This window comes from Oncorhynchus nerka, linkage group LG24 (assembly GCF_034236695.1).
Source record: "Oncorhynchus nerka isolate Pitt River linkage group LG24, Oner_Uvic_2.0, whole genome shotgun sequence".
Lineage (NCBI taxonomy): Eukaryota > Metazoa > Chordata > Actinopteri > Salmoniformes > Salmonidae > Oncorhynchus > Oncorhynchus nerka.
This window is the reverse complement of record NC_088419.1, coordinates 7,025,912-7,045,178: the sequence shown is the minus strand read 5'-3', so window position 1 is coordinate 7,045,178 and position 19,267 is coordinate 7,025,912. Positions and strand designations below refer to the sequence as shown.

The 19,267-nt window shown below is 44.7% G+C and overlaps 1 pseudogene; it reads right to left on the bottom strand.

Annotated features, from left to right (window-relative positions):
* Positions 1–2,210: 2,210 nt before the first annotated feature.
* LOC115120951 (dihydrolipoyllysine-residue succinyltransferase component of 2-oxoglutarate dehydrogenase complex, mitochondrial-like) overlaps positions 2,211–19,267 on the bottom strand; it is a 59,903-nt pseudogene continuing 42,846 nt past the window's right edge.

Below are 19,267 nucleotides of genomic sequence, written 5' to 3'. Positions count from 1 at the left end.
ACCAACAAAAAAAAACTCCATCACAACCGAATGAATGAATATCTATGCACCTTGCAGCGTAGGCTTGGTCTAACGGAGCACATGCAACACATTAAAAATACATCTCGATAAAGGTACATCGTTAAAGTTACCCCATTGGTGTTATTGATCCCTGTATTCATCAACCATTAATTAAGGCCTCCTGTATTATCATGCTAATCAAACATTATCAACCTGTTTTTTTTTTATTTTATTGAAATTTCGAATGAACGAAACTTGTGTTTTGGGTTTTGTCTCCTTCCAAATGGCGTTGTTCAGACCTTTGTGGACTGTAGGTGCTGGCACAGAAACAAAGACGCAACCATTAGTAGCCATTGTCCTCAATGATTATTAAAGTAAACAGAGAGTGTAGAGTGGAGGCAGCTGCAGGCACTTGAGGGGAGCGTCCGTGAAGAGGGGAGGAAGAGAGCGGAGGAAGAGAGGGGAGGAAGGACCCGGGCCAAGCAACCCACAAGACTCTCTGTTAGAGAGGTGAGCCCATTATTCTGAGGCTTCTAGAGAACAGCAGAGCGCTACGATAATTAGCTTAGAAGATCAGGGTGGTTGTCATTACACACCAAACTGAAGAAAACGTATTAAAACAGGGAGGGACTATCAGGACTCAATAAGAACTGCTCGTTTTCCCTTTCTGTTGAAAATGTTTCGATACGGTGTGCCTTAATGAATAGGGCCCCAGATCTATCTCTGGGTTAGGACTCATCTGGGTGTCGTAACAGCAGTGTAATGACAGACACAGCTAGGAACAAAACATTCTGTTCCTGCTTCCTATTAAGGGCCAATCTGTCATTGCTACATTCATTTCTAGATTTTTAAATGAATTATATACACTGAGTGTACAAAACATTAAGAACACCTTCTCTTTCCATGACATCGGCTGACCAGGTGAATCCAGGTGAAAGATATGATCCCTTATTGATGTCACTTGTTAAATCCACTTCAATCGGTGTAGATGAAGGGGAGGAGACATGTAGATGAAGGGGAGGAGACATGTAGATGAAGGGGAGGAGACATGTAGATGAAGGGGAGGAGACATGGGTTAAAGAATGATTTTTAAGCCTTGAGACATGTATTGTGTATGTGTGCTGTTCAGATGGTGAATGGGCAAGACAATAGATTTAAGGGCCTTTGAATAGGGTATGGTAGTAGGTGCCAGGCATACTGGTTTGTGTCAAGAACTGCAACGCTGCTGGGTTTTTCAACGCTCAACAGTTTCCCCGAGTGTATCAAGAATGGTCCACCATCCAAAGGACATTCAGCAAACTTGACACAACTGTGGGAAGCACTGGAGTCAACATGGGCATCCCTGTGGAAAGCTTTCGACACCTTTTAGCGTCCTTGACCCGACGAATTGAGTCTGTTCAGACGGCAAAATGTGTTCTTAACGTTTGGTATTTTCTGTGTGTACAAATTGATCCGTGAAGAATACAACGTATAAATGCCTTGTAAAGCATAGTTCAACTGTCGTACCCCAACAGAACCCAAACTACACTCTTGTTTGTAGAAATAAAACAACGGCATAAAAACAACTATAGCCTAAAAAATATTATTACTTATTCATCACTGTATGTCTAATAAATCACTGTGTGTGTTTATTTCAGGAACATTTCCCTGAGCCTCCTTTGACCCAGGAAATGCTCAGTCTGATTGTGTGTTAGGAAACAAATTGAAAGATATTTCCATACACACCCCTAATTGGCTGATAGGACAGTCTAGAGCCCACCCCTGAACAGTCGTTGGTCTATTATAATCAGATCACATTGTGAAGTCATGATTGTGGGCCAAAAGTTCCATCCCATCTGAACAGGCTGAAAACCCAGGAACTGTTTTTCAACTCTTAAGACAAAAAGGGCATGATCATCATTTTCATAATTTGAGAGTGGAAATATAAAAATAAAAACAGGTAAATATATTTTTTTTTACTGCTCTGCTCCTTTGAAAACATAATTTGAATATCATGGATGGTCAGTCCTTGCGTCCATAACTTGTTGTTTACTGAAATCTGGGGATGTGCTTCGTTATCATTTGAACTGCAGGATGAACCCCTTTTAAAATTACACCCCTGTTACCAGTCCACTAAGAAGAAGGTAGTCACGTGGTCTGGTTGACTGGTTCCTCACAAGGTTTCTTCCTTTTCCTTAGGAAAATAAAAAAAGTCGACACCAGAACACTGATAAAAGTTCACACACTTTTATTGCGCAACGTTTCTGACCCATGATGCATCGGTCCTTTATTTCATGGTTATTTTGTTTGTTTGTACCTAGCACCAGCATGTTATTGGATGTGTCATGTGCGTTTGAAACCAATCTGCCTTTTCCTTGACACTGTGCTTCTGCTTGCCCTACTGGGGGGGGGGGGGGGGGACATTAGATAAGATCAGAGAGGAGAAGAAAAACCCAAGACGAGAATCTGTACATAATAATCTCTGGATGTTTTTAAATGGGGGTTTCCTTTAAATGAGTTACAAGTATTGTATACGGCACATAGAGAATCTGCTTCCTGGGTTTCAGCGAAGAAGAGTTCATCGTGAAGTGCGACTTGAAGACTGTACCCAAATACTGTGGCCCGGGTGTTACACTGCGTGTTAGCTTGTCATGGACTGACAGAACTATCTCCAGAGGACGAAGGAGAGGAAGTGGTTTCTCTTCTCTACCAAAAAAAAAGAGGCTTCACTACAATGTAATAGCACCCTTCTCCCCCTGTATAGGGGCCCTAATATAGTGAATCAGATGTAATGGCACCCTTCTCCCCCTGTATAGGGGCCCTAATATAGTGAATCAGATGTAATGGCACCCTTCTCCCCCTGTATAGGGGCCCTGATATAGTGAATCAGATGTAATGGCACCCTTCTCCCCCTGTATAGGGGCCCTAATATAGTGAATCAGATGTAATAGCACCCTTCTCCCCCTGTATAGGGGCCCTAATATAGTGAATCAGATGTAATGGCACCCTTCTCCCCCTGTATAGGGGCCCTAATATAGTGAATCAGATGTAATGGCACCCTTCTCCCCCTGTATAGGGGCCCTAATATAGTGAATCAGATGTAATGGCACCCTTCTCCCCCTGTATAGGGGCCCTAATAGAGTGAATCAGATGTAATGGCACCCTTCTCCCCCTGTATAGGGGCCCTAATATAGTGAATCGGATGCCGTTTAGTGTGCAAACGATGTTTGCGGTGGTTTCGATGAGAGGAGCGATGCCCACTCAGTGGACAGTCATCCCAAAGAAGCAGGAAAAGTTCCTGCACCGGGGGAAACTAAGAGACTAGACATGAAGAGGTGACCCTTTAACCAACCCCAGGAACAGCACTGTCAAAACACAGAGCCACGATATGGGACAGCCATACAGAACCACGACATGGGACAGCCATACAGAACCACGACATGGGACAGCCATACAGAACCACGACATGGGACAGCCATACAGAACCACGACATGGGACAGCCATACAGAACCACGACATGGGACAGCCATACAGAACCACGACATGGGACAGCCATACAGAACCACGATATGGGACAGCCATACAGAACCACGATATGGGACAGTCATACAGAACCACGACATGGGACAGCCATACAGAACCACGACATGGGACAGCCATACAGAACCACGACATGGGACAGCCATACAGAACCACGACATGGGACAGCCATACAGAACCACGATATGGGACAGCCATACAGAACCACGATATGGGACAGTCATACAGAACCACGACATGGGACAGCCATACAGAACCATGACATGGGACAGTCATACAGAACAGAACCATGACATGGGACAGTCATACAGAACAGAACCACGACATGGGACAGTCATACAGAACCACAACATGGGACAGTCATACAGAACCACGACATGGGACAGTCATACAGAACAGAACCATGACATGGGACAGTCATACAGAACCATGACATGGGACAGTCATACAGAACCACGACATGGGACAGCCATACAGAACAGGAGATCTAGAATGGACTTCATCTTGTCCGACTGAGCAATTCTTTAGACTAGAATTATAAAAACAAGTTCATCAGAGAGTCAGTATAATATTGAGACAGAACAGACCTGGTAAGTTCATCAGAGAGTCAGTATAATATTGAGACAGAACAGACCTGGTAAGTTCATCAGAGAGTCAGTATAATATTGAGACTGATCAGACCTGGTCAGTTCATCAGAGAGTCAGTATAATATTGAGACAGAACAGACCTGGTCGGTTCATCAGAGAGCCAGTATAATATTGAGACAGAACAGACCTGGTCGGTTCATCAGTCAGTGATACATTGTGACAGAACAGACCTGGTAAGTTCATCATTCAGTGATACATTGTGACAGAACAGACCTGGCCGGTTCATCAGTCAGTGATACATTGTGACAGAACAGACCTGGTAAGTTCATCAGTCAGTGATACATTGTGACAGAACAGACCTGGTAAGTTCATCAGTCAGTGATACATTGTGACAGAACAGACCTGTTCGGTTCATCAGTCAGTGATACATTGTGACAGAACAGACCTGGTAAGTTCATCAGTCAGTGATACATTGTGACAGAACAGACCTGGTAAGTTCATCAGTCAGTGATACATTGTGACAGAACAGACCTGGTAAGTTCGTCAGTGATACATTGTGACAGAACAGACCTGGTAAGTTCATCAGAGAGCCAGTATAATATTGAGACAGAACAGACCTGGTCGGTTCATCAGTCAGTGATACATTGTGACAGAACAGACCTGGTCGGTTCATCAGTCAGTGATACATTGTAACAGAACAGACCTGGTCGGTTCATCAGTCAGTGATACATTGTGACAGAACAGACCTGGTCGGTTCATCAGTCAGTGATACATTGAGACAGAACAGACCTGGTCGGTTCATCAGTCAGTGATACATTGAGACAGAACAGACCTGGTCGGTTCATCAGTCAGTGATACATTGTAACAGAACAGACCTGGTCGGTTCATCAGTCAGTGATACATTGTAACAGAACAGACCTGGTCGGTTCATCAGTCAGTGATACATTGTAACAGAACAGACCTGGTCGGTTCATCAGTCAGTGATACATTGTAACAGAACAGACCTGGTCGGTTCATTGTATGATGTTGAATCAATCTGACATTTCAACCTGAGCAAAAACTGCTGAATGAAACCAACTAATAATAAGTGAATATTCTCAACATTAAATTCTCTTAGCCCCGTTTCTGATTGTGCCTTTCAGCCAACTATAATGTCTTTGTCACACAAACAGATCTCTTTCTTCAACCAAAAATAAACAACAGTGGATTTGGCTGTGGCTTGTTTTTGGGACGGGTTGGTTTTATACAGATGTTTAAATCGCTGTGGGTGTGTTCAGCAGGCCACAACGTTTGTGGAGCATTATGTACAACCACGTACCTCTCCGGGGTTTGTTAAAGAGAGTCACAACACTGTTCTTTGTAACGCTCAACAACGTTAGTGCTTAATGAACGTGGCCCTGTTCCTGTAAAGGCTGGAATCACATGTCGAGCAGAAGAACGCGGGGATCCTCCACCACAGACTTGATCTTACGCAGGAAGGTGACTGCCTCTCTGCCGTCGACCAGCCGATGGTCGTAGGTCAGAGCCACGTACATCATGAGCCGGATCTCCACCTGATGGAGAGAGAGAGAGAGAGAGAGAGAGAGAGAGATAAATAACTATACAGCAGACAGTAGAAACAAAATGTTGATTAAAAATGTATAAAATTTGCCTTTGGCTTTGAAATTAATGTCCAATTTAAACTTCTGGATGGAGATGAATTTAACTTGTTGACCTACAGACGGGAATGAGACCCACCTTGCCGCCGATGGCAACAGGCCTGTCGGAGATACCGTGCCCAAGATGGCTGACTGGGGCGGGTTGATGATGGGCGTGCCCAAGATGGCTGACTGGGGCGGGTTGATGATGGGCGTGCCCAAGATGGCTGACTGGGGCGGGTTGATGATGGGCGTGCCCAAGATGGCTGACTGGGGCGGGTTGATGATGGGCGTGCCCAAGATGGCTGACTGGGGCGGGTTGATGATGGGCGTGGCCAAGATGGCTGACTGGGGCGGGTTGATGATGGGCGTGCCCAAGATGGCTGACTGGGGCGGGTTGATGATGGGCATGCCCAAGATGGCTGACTGGGGCGGGTTGATGATGGGCGTGCCCAAGATGGCTGACTGGGGCGGGTTGATGATGGGCATGCCCAAGATGGCTGACTGGGGCAGGTTGATGATGGGCATGCCCAAGATGGCTGACTGGGGCGGGTTGATGATGGGCGTGCCCAAGATGGCTGACTGGGGCAGGTTGATGATGGGCGTGCCCAAGATGGCTGACTGGGGCGGGTTGATGATGGGCGTGCCCAAGATGGCTTACTGGGGCGGGTTGATGATGGGCGTGCCGAACATGGAACCGAACACTCCTCCGTTACTGATGGTGAAGGTTCCTCCGTCCATGTCCTCCACAGCCAGCACATTATTACGAGCCTGGACAAAAACACACACCACAGCAGTCGAGTTTGGGTCATTATTCAATGCCATTCCTTTCATTGATTTTTTTTTTTTTTTTTTCCTTTAAGAACTTCTTGGCAGATTTGATCATAAAGGTGATGTTATCATATTGACGTCGTGATAACTAATCAAATCAAAATTTATTAGTCACATGTGCCGAATACAACAAATATGGAGGCTATATACAGGGTATTACGGTACAGAGTCAATGTGGAGGTTATATACAGGGTGTTACGGTACAGAGTCAATGTGGAGGCTATATACAGGAGGTACCAGTACAGAGTCAATGTGGAGGCTATATACAGGGGGTACTGGTACAAAGTCAATGTGGAGGCTATATACAGGGTGTTACGGTACAGAGTCAATGTGGAGGCTATATACAGGGTGTTACGGTACAGAGTCAATGTGGAGGCTATATACAGGGTATTATGGTACAGAGTCAATGTGGAGGCTATATACAGGGTATTATGGTACAGAGTCAATGTGGAGGCTATATACAGGGTATTATGGTACAGAGTTAATGTGGAGGCTATATACAGGGTATTACGGTACAGAGTCAATGTGGAGGCTATATACAGGGGGTACCGGTACATAGTCAATGTGGAGGCTATATACAGGGTGTTACGGTACAGAGTCAATGTGGAGGTTATATACAGGGTATTACGGTACAGAGTCAATGTGGAAGCTATATACAGGGTGTACCGGTACAGAGTCAATGTGGAGGTTATATACAGGGTATTACGGTACAGAGTCAATGTGGAGACTATATACAGGGGGTACCAGTACAGAGTCAATGTGGAGGCTATATACAGGGTATTACGGTACAGAGTCAATGTGGAGGCTATATACAGGGTATTATGGTACAGAGTCAATGTGGAGGCTATATACAGGGTATTATGGTACAGAGTCAATGTGGAGGTTATATACAGGGTATTATGGTACAGAGTTAATGTGGAGGCTATATACAGGGTATTACGGTACAGAGTCAATGTGGAGGCTATATACAGGGTATTATGGTACAGAGTCAATGTGGAGGTTATATACAGGGTATTATGGTACAGAGTTAATGTGGAGGCTATATACAGGGTATTACGGTACAGAGTCAATGTGGAGGCTATATACAGGGTATTATGGTACAGAGTCAATGTGGAGGCTATATACAGGGAGTACCGGTACATAGTCAATGTGGAGGCTATATACAGGGTGTTATGGTACAGAGTCAATGTGGAGGTTATATACAGGGTATTACGGTACAGAGTCAATGTGGAGGTTATATACAGGGTGTTACGGTACAGAGTCAATGTGGAGGCTATATACAGGGGGTACCGGTACAGAGTCAATGTGGAGGCTATATACAGGGTGTACCGGTACATAGTCAATGTGGAGGCTATATACAGGGGGTACCGGTACATAGTCAATGTGGAGGCTATACACAGGGTATTACGGTACAGAGTCAATGTGGAGGTTATATACAGGGTATTACGGTACAGAGTCAATGTGGAGGTTATATACAGGGTGTTACGGTACAGAGTCAATGTGGAGACTATATACAGGGGGTACCAGTACAGAGTCAATGTGGAAGCTATATACAGGGTGTTACGGTACAGAGTCAATGTGGAAGCTATATACAGGGTGTTACGGTACAGAGTCAATGTAGAGACTATATACAGGGGGTACCAGTACAGAGTCAATGTGGAGGCTATACACAGGGTATTACGGTACAGAGTCAATGTGGAGGCTATATACAGGGTATTATGGTACAGAGTCAATGTGGAGGCTATATACAGGGTATTATGGTACAGAGTCAATGTGGAGGTTATATACAGGGTATTATGGTACAGAGTCAATGTGGAGGCTATATACAGGGTATTATGGTACAGAGTTAATGTGGAGGCTATATACAGGGTATTACGGTACAGAGTCAATGTGGAGGCTATATACAGGGTGTTACGGTACATAGTCAATGTGGAGGCTATATACAGGGTGTTATGGTACAGAGTCAATGTGGAGGCTATATACAGGGGGTACTGGTACAGAGTCAATGTGGAGGCTATATACAGGGTGTACCGGTACATAGTCAATGTGGAGGCTATATACAGGGTATTACGGTACAGAGTCAATGTGGAGGTTATATACAGGGTATTACGGTACAGAGTCAATGTGGAGGCTATATACAGGGGGTACCGGTACATAGTCAATGTGGAGGCTATATACAGGGGGTACCGGTACATAGTCAATGTGGAGGCTATATACAGGGTGTTACGGTACATAGTCAATGTGGAGGCTATATACAGGGTGTTACGGTACAGAGTCCATATGGAGGCTATATACAGGGTGTTACGGTACATAGTCAATGTGGAGGCTATATACAGGGTGTTACGGTACATAGTCAATGGGGAGGCTATATACAGGGTGTTACGGTACATAGTCAATATGGAGGCTATATACAGGGTGTTACGGTACATAGTCAATGTGGAGACTATATACAGGGTGTTACGGTACATAGTCAATGTGGAGGCTATATACAGGGTGTTACGGTACATAGTCAATATGGAGGCTATATACAGGGGGTACCAGTACAGAGTCAATATGGAGGCTATATACAGGGTGTTACGGTACATAGTCAATGTGGAGGCTATATACAGGGTGTTACGGTACATAGTCAATGTGGAGGTTATATACAGGGTATTATGGTACAGAGTTAATGTGGAGGCTATATACAGGGTATTACGGTACAGAGTCAATGTGGAGGCTATATACAGGGTATTATGGTACAGAGTCAATGTGGAGGCTATATACAGGGAGTACCGGTACATAGTCAATGTGGAGGCTATATACAGGGTGTTATGGTACAGAGTCAATGTGGAGGCTATATACAGGGGGTACCGGTACAGAGTCAATGTGGAGGCTATATACAGGGTGTACCGGTACATAGTCAATGTGGAGGCTATATACAGGGGGTACCGGTACATAGTCAATGTGGAGGCTATACACAGGGTATTACGGTACAGAGTCAATGTGGAGGTTATATACAGGGTATTACGGTACAGAGTCAATGTGGAGGTTATATACAGGGTGTTACGGTACAGAGTCAATGTGGAGACTATATACAGGGGGTACCAGTACAGAGTCAATGTGGAAGCTATATACAGGGTGTTACGGTACAGAGTCAATGTGGAAGCTATATACAGGGTGTTACGGTACAGAGTCAATGTAGAGACTATATACAGGGGGTACCAGTACAGAGTCAATGTGGAGGCTATACACAGGGTATTACGGTACAGAGTCAATGTGGAGGCTATATACAGGGTATTATGGTACAGAGTCAATGTGGAGGCTATATACAGGGTATTATGGTACAGAGTCAATGTGGAGGTTATATACAGGGTATTATGGTACAGAGTCAATGTGGAGGCTATATACAGGGTATTATGGTACAGAGTTAATGTGGAGGCTATATACAGGGTATTACGGTACAGAGTCAATGTGGAGGCTATATACAGGGTGTTACGGTACATAGTCAATGTGGAGGCTATATACAGGGTGTTATGGTACAGAGTCAATGTGGAGGCTATATACAGGGGGTACTGGTACAGAGTCAATGTGGAGGCTATATACAGGGTGTACCGGTACATAGTCAATGTGGAGGCTATATACAGGGTATTACGGTACAGAGTCAATGTGGAGGTTATATACAGGGTATTACGGTACAGAGTCAATGTGGAGGCTATATACAGGGGGTACCGGTACATAGTCAATGTGGAGGCTATATACAGGGGGTACCGGTACATAGTCAATGTGGAGGCTATATACAGGGTGTTACGGTACATAGTCAATGTGGAGGCTATATACAGGGTGTTACGGTACAGAGTCCATATGGAGGCTATATACAGGGTGTTACGGTACATAGTCAATGTGGAGGCTATATACAGGGTGTTACGGTACATAGTCAATGGGGAGGCTATATACAGGGTGTTACGGTACATAGTCAATATGGAGGCTATATACAGGGTGTTACGGTACATAGTCAATGTGGAGACTATATACAGGGTGTTACGGTACATAGTCAATGTGGAGGCTATATACAGGGTGTTACGGTACATAGTCAATATGGAGGCTATATACAGGGGGTACCAGTACAGAGTCAATATGGAGGCTATATACAGGGTGTTACGGTACATAGTCAATGTGGAGGCTATATACAGGGTGTTACGGTACATAGTCAATGTGGAGGCTATATACAGGGTGTTACGGTACATAGTCAATGTGGAGACTATATACAGGGTGTTACGGTACATAGTCAATATGGAGGCTATATACAGGGAGTACCGGTACAGAATCAATGTGGAGGCTATATACAGGGGGTACCGGTACATAGTCAATATGGAGGCTATATACAGGGGGGTACCGGTACATAGTCAATGTGGAGACTATATATAGGGTGTTACGGTACAGAGTCAATGTGGAGGCTATATACAGGGGGTACCGGTACATAGTCAATATGGAGGCTATATACAGGGTGTTACGGTACAGAGTCAATGTGGAGGCTATATACAGGGGGGTACCGGTACAGAGTCAATGTGGAGGCTATATACAGGGTGTTACGGTACATAGTCAATGTGGAGGCTATATACAGGGTGTTACGGTACATAGTCAATGTGGAGGCTATATACAGGGTATTACGGTACAGAGTCAATGTGGAGGCTATATACAGGGTGTTACGGTACATAGTCAATGTGGAGGCTATATACAGGGTGTTACGGTACAGAGTCAATGTGGAGGCTATATACAGGGTGTTACGGTACAGAGTCAATGTGGAGGCTATATACAGGGTGTTACGGTACATAGTCAATATGGAGGCTATATACAGGGTGCTACGGTACATAGTCAATGTGGAGGCTATATACAGGGTGTTACGGTACAGAGTCAATGTGGAGGCTATATACAGGGTGTTACGGTACATAGTCAATATGGAGGCTATATACAGGGTGTTACGGTACATAGTCAATATGGAGGCTATATACAGGGTGTTACGGTACATAGTCAATGTGGAGACTATATACAGGGTGTTACGGTACATAGTCAATATGGAGGCTATATACAGGGTGTTACGGTACATAGTCAATGTGGAGGCTATATACAGGGTGTTACGGTACATAGTCAATGTGGAGATTATATACAGGGTGTTACGGTACAGAGTCAATGAGGAGGCTATATACAGGGGGGTACCGGTACAGAGTCAATGTGGAGGCTATATACAGGGGGTACTGGTACAGAGTCAATGTGGAGGCTATATACAGGGGGGTACCGGTACATAGTCAATATGGAGGCTATATACAGGGTGTTACGGTACAGAGTCAATGTGGAGGCTATATACAGGGGGGTACCGGTACAGAGTCAATGTGGAGGCTATATACAGGGTGTTACGGTACAGAGTCAATGTGGAGACTATATACAGGGGGTACCGGTACAGAGTCAATGTGGAGGCTATATACAGGGTATTACGGTACAGAGTCAATGTGGAGGCTATATACAGGGTATTACGGTGCCGTTTATCACAAGGTGACGCAATCATCCTCTGTGCCTCAGTTGGTAAAGTATGGTGCTTTGTAAACACCAGGGTTGTGGGTTCGATTCCCGGGAACCACCGGTACGTAAAATGTACGTACGCATGACTAAGTCACGTTGTATAAAAGCGTCTGCTAAATGGCGTATGTTATTATTTTTAAAAATAATTATCATTTGACGTGACCAAAAGTAAAGCACAACCTCATGAGCTGATGTATCATATGTACTATAGACTCATTCATCCCATTCAGACAGAGCTTTGTTACCTTCTCTCCCAGACCGTTGATGTTTTTCTCAATGTCAGCAAAGTTCATGGTCTCTACGTTGCGAATAACCGGTACAACCAGTCCCTGGTGAGGAGGAGCACATATACAAGGAAAAGACGCATACCTTTCTGGTCAAAACACCAACAGAACCACAACCAACCAACCAACCAACCAACAGAACCAACCAACAGAACCAACCAACCAACCAACAGAACCAACCAACCAACCAACAGAACCAAACAACCAACAGAACCAACCAACCAACCAACAGAACCAAACACAACCAACCAACCAACAGAACCAACCAACCAACCAACAGAACCAAACAACCAACAGAACCAACCAACCAACCAACAGAACCAAACACAACCAACCAACCAACCAACAGAACCAACCAACAGAACCAACCAACCAACAGAACCAATCAACAGGACCAACCAACCAACCAACAGAACCAACCAACCAACCAACAGAACCAACCAACAGAACCAAACACAACCAACCAACCAACAGAACCAACCAACCAACCAACAGAACCAACCAACCAACCAACCAACCAACAGAACCAACCAACCAACCAACCAACCGAACACAACCAACCAACCAACCGAACCAAACACAACCAACCAACCAACAGAACCAAACCAGTCGACACCACACACTGATACAAGGAGCTCCAGCCATTCAGAAATAAAACAGCCCAAGACCCAGACATGACAAATAGGGGGAAATTACAAAAAAAAAAAAAAATAGGTTCAATTGGCAGAATGTATAGGTCCACATGTCCTCTGTGCCTTACCTTTGGAGTGGCCACAGCCACACTGATGTCAACATAATCCCTGTACACGATCTCTTTGGTTGTATCGTCAATCACTGGGAAGAGCAAGAGAAGACATATCAATCATTCTCACTTTTTTTTAAATATATTTTTTTAAACTTCAATACCGTTTCAATCCAATGCATTCTGGGCTCTCAAGCAAAAGACATAGAGTTAGAAGTGTCAAAAGCTATTATGAGTTGATGTGTATAAGCTTCCTCCTATAAACAGAAGACCATCCCTTCATCAAAGCCAGTTTACTTTAAAATGTACCTGTTGAAATAGGTGTCTGTGGTGTTGGAAGCAGAGTTAACAATTGGGGGAATTTTATGTTGTTGTTGTTATAAATTCCATAGTTTAAGAAATCCTGGTTTGAGGATTCCAGATTTCCTGCTTATTCCGGGAATTTTCCAACTAAGATTTGAGAAAGACAGGGAGAGAGTCTTAACCTCCGTTGACAGAAGGCTGGTCCATGAGAGCGTGGGCTGAAGCCTTAACGAAAGCCGACATGAAGCCAAGCTTGATGTTATGTCTCTTCTAGATAGCATCTTTATGGAGCTTCCTCATCTCCTGGATGTTGCTACAGAGGGAGGGGAGAACCGTTAAAGCAGGCTGTGTCTGTAGGAAGCATCTTTACGGGGTTTTCCTCGGGGCGGCAGGGTAGCCTAGTGGTTAGAGCGTTGGACTAGTAACTGGAAGGTTGCAAGTTCAAATCCCCGAGCTGACAAGATACAAATCTGTCATTCTGCCCCTGAACAGGCAGTTCAGGTCCACTGTTCCTAGGCCGTCATTGAAAATAAGAATTGAAAATAAGTTGTTCTTAACTGACTTGCCTAGTTAAATAAAGGTAAAAAACTTTTTTTTTTTTTTTTTTATAAATTTAAATAAAATAAAAATCTCCTGGGTGTTGCTACGGGAGAGAGGACTGGGTCGTTTTTTGGAAAACATGCCATTTTGAAGTGTCTGTATGATGGCATGTGCATCCGTGAAACCACGGGGCCTTCTGGGACGAATAAAGTGACATTGCATTGGACATCCAACAGCAGCATCGTGTTGCATCGTCTCACCTCATGTCTATCTCGTTGAAGGTGGTGAGCATGGCACAAGTCTGCTGAGCCTCCTTCAGTCGCTGGGCGATCCTCAGCCTCATACGATTCATCTTTACCTGGACGAATAACGAGACAAATCGGTTGGTTGTTGATTGGATGCATCTGTAGTTTTTTTTTTTTCAATAAACGAGAGTGAGACACTTCTCTTGGTTTGAAACCAGCCTAAGGCTTTATCCCTGCTATTTCATCTCGTTCTGTCAGTACGGGAAGTGTTGGCCTGAACCTGGCCTGGTGTAGAGAGGTCGTACCCTGCTCTCTGTCCTGGCCCCATAGGCTGCTGCTGGTGGTGCTTCTGCAGTGGGCTTGACCGCAGAAACTAGAGAGAGAGAGGGGAAAAAAAGAAGACTTTATTATACAAAACAAATATCAGTTTAAGTGAGTCCCCATCACCACTTAAATGTTGTAATAATTCTACTAAAGTCAACATGAATGAAATGTTTGTTTATAAACAGCAGCTGACGACGTACAAGGTTGGGCTTGTGCTGCCACGGCGACAGGGACAGCGGCCATCGTTGGGGGAGGGGCTGCTGCTGCAGGGACCTCTGCTGCTGGGGCGGCGTTAGCTGCTGCGGCTGACCAGAGAAGAAGAGACATTCAGATCTAGCTACAGATTGCTACACCAGATGACATGACAGAACCAGAGATTGTTGGTATTCATTATACTGGCCATTCCAGGTTTGCCCATCTTTGTTCTCGATTCTGGCCAAACATGCATCTACTAAAATCTCCGTGTCCATTTGCAGGTGGTGCGTTTGAATTCATTAAAATAAATACATGTTTTGCCATTTTAGTCTGGATTAAATCTTCCCTCATTGATCGAGGCAGTGGAGTGGGAGGGGGATGGATCCACTTGTCTCAATGACTCAACACGTCAGCTACTGAAATGACTGCATCACTTAAAGAGCTGCAGTTAGTTTCAGAATGGATGGCAAGGAATAAGTTAGTCCTAAATATTTCACTAAACTCTAAACCTCAACTAAATCTTATAATAAATCATGTGGAAATTGAGCCAGTTGAGGTGACTGAACTGCTTGGAGTAATTCTGGTTTAAACATATTGATACAACAGTAGCTAAGATGGGGAGAAGTCTGTCCATAATAAAGAGCTGCTCTACCTTCTTAACAACACTATCAACAAGGCAGGTCCTACAGGCCCTAGATTCTACCTTCTTAACAACACTATCAACAAGGCAGGTCCTACAGGCCCTAGTTTCTACCTTCTTAACAACACTATCAACAAGGCAGGTCCTACAGGCCCTAGTTTCTACCTTCTTAACAACACTATCAACAAGGCAGGTGCTACAGGCCCTAGTTTCTACCTTCTTAACAGCACTATCAACAAGGCAGGTCCTACAGGCCCTAGTTTCCACCTTCTTAACAACACTATCAACAAGGCAGGTCCTACAGGCCTAGTTTCCACCTTCTTAACAACACTATCAACAAGGCAGGTCCTACAGGCCCTAGTTTCTACCTTCTTAACAGCACTATCAACAAGGCAGGTCCTACAGGCCCTAGTTTCTACCTTCTTCACAGCACTATCAACAAGGCAGGTCCTACAGGCCCTAGTTTCTACCTTCTTAACAGCACTATCAACAAGGCAGGTCCTACAGGCCCTAGTTTCTACCTTCTTCACAACACTATAAACAAGGCAGGTCCTACAGGCCCTAGTTTCTACCTTCTTAACAACACTATCAACAAGGCAGGTCCTACAGGCCCTAGTTTCCACCTTCTTAACAACACTATCAACAAGGCAGGTCCTACAGGCCCTAGTTTCCACCTTCTTAACAACACTATCAACAAGGCAGGTCCTACAGACCCTAGTTTCTACCTTCTTCACAGCACTATCAACAAGGCAGGTCCTACAGGCCCTAGTTTCTACCTTCTTAACAACACTATCAACAAGGCAGGTCCTACAGGCGCTAGTTTCTACCTTCTTAACAACACTATCAACAAGGCAGGTCCTACAGGCCCTAGTTTCTACCTTCTTAACAGCACTATCAACAAGGCAGGTCCTACAGGCCCTAGTTTCCACCTTCTTAACAACACTATCAACAAGGCAGGTCCTACAGGCCTAGTTTCCACCTTCTTAACAACACTATCAACAAGGCAGGTCCTACAGGCCCTAGTTTCTACCTTCTTAACAGCACTATCAACAAGGCAGGTCCTACAGGCCCTAGTTTCTACCTTCTTCACAGCACTATCAACAAGGCAGGTCCTACAGGCCCTAGTTTCTACCTTCTTAACAGCACTATCAACAAGGCAGGTCCTACAGGCCCTACTTTCTACCTTCTTAACAACACTATGAACAAGGCAGGTCCTACAGGCGCTAGTTTCTACCTTCTTAACAACACTATCAACAAGGCAGGTCCTACAGGCCCTAGTTTCTACCTTCTTAACAGCACTATCAACAAGGCAGGTCCTACAGGCCCTAGTTTCTACCTTCTTAACAACACTATCAACAAGGCAGGTCCTACAGGCCCTAGTTTCTACCTTCTTCACAGCACTATCAACAAGGCAGGTCCTACAGGCCCTAGTTTCTACCTTCTTAACAGCACTATCAACAAGGCAGGTCCTACAGGCCTAGTTTCTACCTTCTTAACAACACTATCAAAAAGCAGGTCCTACAGGCCCTAGTTTCCACCTTCTTAACAACACTATCAACAAGGCAGGTCCTACAGGCCCTAGTTTCTACCTTCTTAACAACACTATCAACAAGGCAGGTCCTACAGGCCCTAGTTTCTACCTTCTTAACAACACTATCAACAAGGCAGGTCCTACAGGCCTAGTTTCTACCTTCTTAACAACACTATCAACAAGGCAGGTCCTACAGGCCCTAGTTTCTACCTTCTTAACAACACTATCAACAAGGCAGGTCCTACAGGCCCTAGTTTCTACCTTCTTAACAACACTATCAACAAGGCAGGTCCTACAGGCCCTAGTTTCTACCTTCTTAACAACACTATCAACAAGGCAGGTCCTACAGGCCCTAGTTTCTACCTTCTTAACAACACTATCAACAAGGCAGGTCCTACAGGCCCTAGTTTCTACCTTCTTAACAACACTATCAACAAGGCAGGTCCTACAGGCCTAGTTTCTACCTTCTTAACAGCACTATCAACAAGGCAGGTCCTACAGGCGCTAGTTTCTACCTTCTTAACAACACTATCAACAAGGCAGGTCCTACAGGCCCTAGTTTCTACCTTCTTAACAGCACTATCAACAAGGCAGGTCCTACAGGCCCTAGTTTCCACCTTCTTAACAACACTATCAACAAGGCAGGTCCTACAGGCCCTAGTTTCTACCTTCTTAACAACACTATCAACAAGGCAGGTCCTACAGGCGCTAGTTTCTACCTTCTTAACAACACTATCAACAAGGCAGGTCCTACAGGCCCTAGTTTCTACCTTCTTAACAACACTATAAACAAGGCAGGTCCTACAGGCCCTAGTTTCTACCTTCTTAACAACACTATCAACAAGGCAGGTCCTACAGGCCCTAGTTTCTACCTTCTTAACAGCACTATCAACAAGGCAGGTCCTACAGACCCTAGTTTCTACCTTCTTATCAGCACTATCAACAAGGCAGGTCCTACAGACCTAGTTTCTACCTTCTTAACAACACTATCAACAAGGCAGGTCCTACAGGCCCTAGTTTCTACCTTCTTAACAACACTATCAACAAGGCAGGTCCTACAGGCCCTAGTTTCTACCTTCTTAACAACACTATCAACAAGGCAGGTCCTACAGGCCCTAGTTTCTACCTTCTTAACAACACTATCAACAAGGCAGGTCCTACAGGCCTAGTTTCTACCTTCTTAACAACACTATCAACAAGGCAGATCCTACAGGCCCTAGTTTCTACCTTCTTAACAACACTATCAACAAGGCAGGTCCTACAGGCCCTAGTTTCTACCTTCTTAACAGCACTATCAACAAGGCAGGTCCTACAGGCTCTAGTTTCTACCTTAACAACACTATCAACAAGGCAGGTCCTACAGGTCCTAGTTTCTACCTTCTTAACAACACTATCAACAAGGCAGGTCCTACAGGCCCTAGTTTCTACCTTCTTAACAACACTATCAACAAGGCAGGTCCTACAGGCCCTAGTTTCTACCTTCTTAACAGCACTATCAACAAGGCAGGTCCTACAGGCCCTAGTTTCTACCTTCTTAACAACACTATCAACAAGGCAGGTCCTACAGGCCCTAGTTTCTACCTTCTTAACAACACTATGAACAAGGCAGGTCCTACAGGCCTAGTTTCTACCTTCTTAACAACACTATCAACAAGGCAGGTCCTACAGGCCCTAGTTTCTACCTTCTTAACAACACTATCAACAAGGCAGGTCCTACAGGCCCTAGTTTCTACCTTCTTAACAACACTATCAACAAGGCAGGTCCTACAGGCCCTAGTTTCTACCTTCTTAACAACACTATCAATAAGGCAGGTCCTATAGGCCCTAGTTTCTACCTTTAACAACACTATCAACAAGGCAGGTCCTACAGGCCCTAGTTTCCACCTTCTTAACAACACTATCAACAAGGCAGGTCCTACAGGCCCTAGTTTCTACCTTCTTAACAACACTATCAACAAGGCAGGTCCTACAGGCCCTAGTTTCTACCTTCTTAACAACACTATCAACAAGGCAGGTCCTACAGGCCCTAGTTTCTACCTTCTTAACAACACTATCAACAAGGCAGGTCCTACAGGCCCTAGTTTCTACCTTCTTAACAACACTATCAACAAGGCAGGTCCTACAGGCCCTAGTTTCCACCTTCTTAACAACACTATCAACAAGGCAGGTCCTACAGGCCCTAGTTTCCACCTTCTTAACAACACTATCAACAAGGCAGGTCCTACAGGCCCTAGTTTCTACCTTCTTCAACACTATCAACAAGGCAGATCCTACAGGCCTAGTTTCTACCTTGTTAACAACACTATCAACAAGGCAGGTCCTACAGGCCCTAGT